At 53.7% G+C, this 6,450-nt stretch overlaps 1 long non-coding RNA gene across 2 annotated transcripts; it reads right to left on the bottom strand.

Moving 5' to 3' along the window:
* Positions 1–1,115: 1,115 nt before the first annotated feature.
* On the bottom strand, positions 1,116–5,245 carry LOC118005249. Of its 2 annotated transcripts, none has more exons than XR_004677793.1 (4): positions 4,943–5,245; positions 4,426–4,547; positions 3,864–3,970; positions 1,116–3,804 (listed from the first exon to the last, which is right to left on the bottom strand). It is a non-coding gene; the product is annotated as an uncharacterized LOC118005249 (long non-coding RNA). The 2 variants fall into 2 exon arrangements; XR_004677792.1 differs by having other exon boundaries at positions 1,116–3,781; positions 4,943–5,242.
* Between the last annotated feature and the right edge of the window lie 1,205 nt (positions 5,246–6,450).

Genomic DNA, 6,450 nt, shown 5'->3' with positions numbered 1-6,450 from the left:
TAGGTGACTGGCCACTGCATATCGGTCCCTCAGTTCATGCAGCACAGACAGCAAAGCATGCAGTTGTGGTGCCTCGTCTCCCACGGATGAACTCAGGGGACATTTTACAAAGATGGATAACAAACAGGGAACTGGCCAATAAAGAGGAAAATGCAGCAAAGCAATGAAACGTGATAGAAACTGGAATATAGATGGGAGTTAGGAACAGGCAAGGCACTTGTTCAAACTCCTCCTGGCAAGACTTTCCAAAGAAATACTTTGATTCTCAATGTCTGTAATGTTTCAAATTAGTGTATTTAATATTTGTACTACTTTTTCTCTTAGCAACAGTAATGTTTTCACAAACCTTTTGAAAGGTCAGTCGTAATTTTCCCCACGGATCATTAAGGTTATTTTGCACAGTTGCAGCTTGCTTGGTCCATTTTACAGCCTCCGAAACCATGGTGAGGACCCCTATATTTAGAGAGATATGGGGGCATCCGGGTGGCTCAGTCAGTTTAGCGTCTGCCTTCGGCTCAGGTCATGATCCCAGGGTCCTGGGATCGAGGCCCGCATCAGGCTCCCTGCTCCTTGGGAGCCTGCTTCTCCCTCTGACCCTCCCCCCTCTCATGCTCTCTCGCTCTATCTCATTCTCTCTCTCAAATAAATAAATAAAATCTTTAAAAAAAAAAAAAAAAAAAGAAAATGCAGGCCAGCGCCCAGAGGGTGACTGGGAGAAATATCTTAACACCTGCCTCTGCGGGCCTCCCCCTTCCCCCTCCCCCCAGCTTGGCGGGTGCTTTCTTCCCACTGGGTGCACCCAGCTGAAAGGCAGCCGGCAGTAGGTCCAGGCAATGCAGTCTGTCTGGTCAGGCTCCCAGGGCAAATGACAGGGTAGCGGTGGGCGGAGCCTGGAAAGGGGCGGAAGTACACTTACCATGCGCTGACATTTTTATGTCCATGCCCTGCAGTCCAGGGCAAAGTCACCTGCATCTCTGGTGCTCAGTGCTAACACATTCCCTTGGTAAAGACTAAGTGAACACACATGGGAATGTGGGGTTCCATTCTTCCAACACAGGGCTCCTGACATCTGCGCCCTGGAATTCCCTTGGTGCTGTTTGTCATATTGGCTGGGACACAAAACACAAACAGGGTCAACGGGAAGGAGAAAAAGCGAACTCCATGTTTTTCAGCCAGTGTTTATAGGGAAAATTTTAGAGAGAGTCCCCCAAACTCGGTAGATTTTCAGCAAGATGGGCTGGGAAAGTTTCAAATTACATTCTAAATGCAACAGACAGAATGTCAGGGCGGGCGTGGGTACATCTCAGATGTTACTGCATATAAAGCATATTGCTTGGGATCAACTGTTCAAGCATTTTACTTTCTGTCATGAGTTTCTGTAACTTATATAAGGCATTTCATGTGCTTTAACCTACATCTCTGGAAATCTCTTGGGGGCCTGGGACCTTTGTTAAACAAAAACTCGCTATTTAAATAGAAAAGAAGCGCTGGTTGGCCTTCAGCAGAATGCTAGGCTTTTTGCAGCTCTACTGCTCTGAGGCTGATTCCGGAGGAGCATCTCCATCCAGGAGGCCCCAGGCCCTGGGGGTCTCCCCACGAAGCCCATGTTGCTGGCTTCCTTGCAAGAGGGTGAAGAGGATCGGTAGGGCAGTTTCTCAGCCTCAGCACTACCGACATCTGGGGCCGGATAACCCTTTGCTGTGGGTGCCGTTCTGTGCAATGCCGCACGCTCATCAGCACCCCTGACATCCACCCACTAGACGCCCGCAGGGCCGGTTGCGGCTGCCACGGCCCAAGTCTGCAAAATCAGCCCCTCCCCACCACTGAGAGGTTAAGAAGCAGTGAGAGAAGAGGGTCCCAGCGAAGCCCTCACAGAAAAGAGCCGTGCAAAAAATAGCTGAGGCAGACCTTATTTGTCCGATGTTCCAAATTCAGGGACTTATAAAGAAACCGTATTTCCCAAGCCAACATTCAGTGCACGTGACTTCAGGGAGGCTTTTTAAAGAAAACACTCTTCTGTGAGTTTATTTCTTCACCAGCAGTACACAGGTTGTACCACATTTGTGTAGGGGTTTCCCCCCTCCTCTTCCCCCCTTTAATTCTCACGACCATCTCCCTCAATAAAGCTCTTGCATGTCTAATCCCATCTTGGCTCCTGCTTCTAGGAGGATTTAAACTGGTTCAATGACTCAGTGCTGCTGCCGAGGAGGCTCCGTGGGCCCCCCCAGGGGATGTGGCTACAAGAGAGTGGGCCTCAGCTGCCAGCACCCCCACCCCTCCGGGACAGGAGGCCAGGCTGCCCCTGGCTGCCTCTGGGCAATGACTGAGCACGGCAGAGGGGCTCGGCAGGGGCCCCGGTGCCACACCCTTCCCACCAATGCCACCATGGGGACAACTCTAATGGGGAAGTTCAGCCTGCAGAGTCCCCAGAGGCCTGGCCAAGATTTTCTCAGAATTGCACTGCGGCCTGTGGCCTGGGGCCCTTCCTCCTCAGTCCTTCTCTCCCTCTCTGCTTAAGCAGGGGGGCTGGGCCTGTATTGCAGAGGGCTCCCCCTGCCTGTTCCTGCTCCCTCAAACCCTTGATCCCTCACAGGTGTTTCCCCAAATAACCCTCTTGCAATTCTAATCCCATTTTGCTGTCTGCTCCTCAGAGGATCAGACAAGTAATGGATTCCCTTCACTACAAAAATGGACTTGTATAAACCCGGATTGTTTGTAGCAAAACTACATCCCAGGTAATCGAATAGTAATAATACTTAGTACCAGAAAATTGGGATGTATGATCACGCTCCCTAGGTTTCCTGAGAGTGGACTGTATTTCTAAGTCAGGATTATCTGTACTAAGAATGGCCATTTCTTACTGCCTTCCCTACCCCTTTTACTGGGACTTCCTCCAATAATTCAGAAGGCACCTGCACAGCAATGGTATCCTAATTCCCCCTCCTCCCCGCGCCGCCCCCCCGCTGGCCGCCCCTGCCAACATGGCTTTGGAATTCCATTCTATCCAGATAAAGGGAACCCTGGATCTGTTCAGGTGACAGAGATATGAATACTCTAAGCTAAGCTGCTATCCCCCCCCGCCCCCCACCACAAATCCCCCTCCTTATTCTCATCCATCCCTTCTTCCTCTTCCAATGGGATGATCCTTATCCCACCATGAAGATATGAGACTAGGATAGAGAGAAGGCTGCAACTTGAAGGTCAAGGCTTTGCCTTTGCAGTGAGAAAGAGAAAAGTAGTCCCTGGCAGCAGGCTCCGACCAGCCTGGGGCGCACAGCTAGACTGTGAAGTTCTGCTGCTGAATACAGCCAATCTCACGGATCACATCAGGCAAGGTCTTCCACAGTCATGTCTGAGGGCAGACAAAATCAAGGCCAATGTGTAAACCCCCAAACCCACCAACATCCCCCACTCCCAGCTAACGCAAGTGATGGCTGTCTCTTTACCAACCACAGCTTCAGCTCCGCTGTTTTTGTCTCAGCTTCTATATAAAAATTGAGATACCCAATCATAGAATGGATCCTGCTTTCTTGAAACTGACCCCACAGTCCTTAACACAAGTTCTATTCTAACTCCCTTGTAACACCTTCAGACTGAGATGCCCCTGGACTCCTCATCTAGACACGTATGCAGTCTCCCTCACTGCAACAAATCAGTAAATCCAACTTTGTTCCTGGTGGTCTTTGGCTGTGGGCAGAGACAGGTGGTCCACAGGTGGCCAAGTCCTGGCCTGTCCTGGGACTTCAGCTCCTGGGCCTGTTTCCAAGGTGCTGCATCCATCCTATGAGCGAAAAAGAGAAGAAACTGAAGGCAAGACAATGACCAAAAAAAAAAAAAAAGAAAAGAAAAGGCTTCATACATACAGCTGAGGTGTAGATGAATCTCCTGACTCTGGTTCCAATTCTAACTAGTTGCTCTGCAGCCTTGAACAACTCATACACAAGTGGAGCTACATGTATCCTTCAGAGGTCTGCAAAGTAAGTTTTAAACAAGTCAAGGATGAGAACAAGTGGGCCCAATGGCCGGCATACAAAAAGCACTTCTAGTGGCTGGGAGGAACTGGCAGGGTGAGGGAAAGATGGAAGGTACAGAGAACATGATGGTGAAAGTCTGATCATCTCAGGGAGAGAGAAGAGCTAAGAACATGAGAGGGAAACAGAGCTGTACATGGAACCTAGAAGACAGAGAAAAGGGGAGGCCAAGTTCATCCTGAATGGGAATCCTCTGCCCTTGAAGTATTCCTCACCCAAGGGAAAACAGATCTGGGGAGAAATGGTGCCGGGCTGGCAAGATTGGGCATATAAGCACCGAGAGAGGGGTCAGGGAGAAGAGGAGAGGGTCATCCACCCCCGGGAATGGAGTTCAAAGTCCCCCGCTGAGTGTGAGCTGAAGCGGGAGCCCCAGATGGACAAGGGTTCCCCTTACCTTTATGTGTCAGAAGGAAGCTGGACTCCAGAGCAGGTGCCAGGGCCCAGGCTCACAGCAGCCTTTACCCAAGACTCCACCTTGGGTTCTCCGAGCAGCCACCAATTTAGAAATGTACAGGCCTTTCAAGAGAAACAACACATCAATAACGAGGGTGGCCTTCCAGAGACTCAAGAGGCCAAAATTAACAGCCCAACCTCGAACGGGTGAGAGGAAGCAGTTCGGAACACAGACACTTTCAAGGAGGGACGAGACGAAAGGGGCCGCGAGCTCGAAGACGAGCGCCAGAGAGGTGCCTGGAAGGGTTTCCGCACTTCCCAGCTGCGCCCGGCTGGAGGGTCCCGAAGCCCCGCCGCCCTCGCGCCCCGCCACCCTTCCGAGCTGCGGACTTTAACTGTGGGAGGGAGATGCGTGCTCACCCCCCTCGCAAAAGAGCGGGCCCAAACCGGGAGGTGAGGGGTCTGCTAGAGCAAACCTCTCGTGTCCTCAGCGGTGAAGACGTTCGCCAGAAACTCACTCGGCAAGCCCGTGGCACAGTTTCACGGATACACGGGCTCGTTCTCCACCCGCCCACGTCCTCGACTGGGGTCCTGGCAGCTTCCTCACTCGCGCGCCGCCGCGGCCTCAAACGTGCCTTCAACGCGCTTCTGCGCTCCGATCAGTGCCCTCTACCCGGAGGCCCACGTGCAAGGCTCCTTTGCGGGCAGGGCCGAGCGGGCTCACGGCCTCCTCGGTGCTGGCCCACCCTGACCAGAGGGCGGTTCTCGGCTGTGTGCGGAGGGGCGGGCGTGCCGAGGGCCGAGGACCGACCCGACTTCGCGAGACCAACGGCGCCAACCGCCTGGTGAGATCCAGCCACCGGCCGCCGGCCCCGCCCCCGACGATCCCGCCCCCCCGCATGGCCCCGCCCCGTCTCGCACCGCCCCGTCTCCCCTCCGTCCAGCCCCCCGCATGACCCCGCCCCCGTCGGACCCCGCTCCACCCCGTCCAGCCCCGCCCCAACCTGGCTCCGCCCCAGCCCGGCTCCGCCCCTCCGCCCCCGCCACGCCCTACCATTGCCGGCTCCGCCCCTCCCGGCTCCGCCTGGCCCCGTGCCGTCCGGCTCCTCCCCCTTCCTGCCCTTCCCCTCCCCAGCAAGTCCCCGCCTACGCCACGCCCCTGCCGCATCCGTTTCCCCACCCTCACAGCCTAGCCTCCGCCGCATCGTCGCTCCGCCTTGGTCTCAAGCTCCCTCCCCTCCCTTAGGCGTCGCCCACAGGGTATCCTACTCCAAGCCTCAGGGTCTTTCTCACCCCTTGGGCCTCTGAGGCCCAGGCATCTTTTGCACCAGTTGTCCTCACCGTGGTCCATTTCATAGTTTAAAATCGTGGCTTGGAAGTGGGAGGAGGCAGGATGGAGAGCAGGGACAGTTTGGACATAGGCCTCAAGACCTGGTCATTCTCCCCTGAGAGATGAGGAGGAAGGAAGGGTCTGCATGTCTGGCCTCAGGGCTCTTGCCTCACAGCCCCAGGATGAGAGCTTTACCTTATGAAGTAGAAAGATCTGGAAAGATAAGGGGCTGAGGTAACCCAGGATCTTTGGATGGGGATTTTTTGTTGTTGTTGGCATTTGGGAGGCAGCTCTTGGAGATGCCTGGGAGGAAGATGTGCCCTGAGCACCAGCAGTCCTATATGTAATGGTCCTTTTGTGGCAAGAGCTCTTTCATTGGGATTTGCTGGAAGAATTTGACCAGCCAAAGAGACAAAGCTCGTGATTCCCTTCCCCCTTCCTCATGTCATGGCTTATGCAGCATCTTGGAGCATCTGTTCAGAGAAGGGCCAAGGATGGTGTCTGTTCTGCAGAAGCTCATCCCTAGTGTAGCCATTATCTTCAAAACCTTCTTCCTGTTTGGGTCCTTAAAGAACCGGGGAAAGAGGACTTGAAATATGTCAATTCAGAAACTTGAGAAGGGACTAAAACATCGTAGAAGTGTCCACTCTTTCCACCCCAAACCCTGGGTATGCTGAGGTGGATCAAGAATACTCC

The sequence above is a fragment of the Mirounga leonina genome, unplaced genomic scaffold (assembly GCF_011800145.1).
Source record: "Mirounga leonina isolate KUSES-001 unplaced genomic scaffold, KU_Mleo_1.0 Mir_94, whole genome shotgun sequence".
Classification (NCBI taxonomy): Eukaryota; Metazoa; Chordata; class Mammalia; order Carnivora; family Phocidae; genus Mirounga; species Mirounga leonina.
This window is presented reverse-complemented; position numbering and strand designations above follow the sequence as displayed.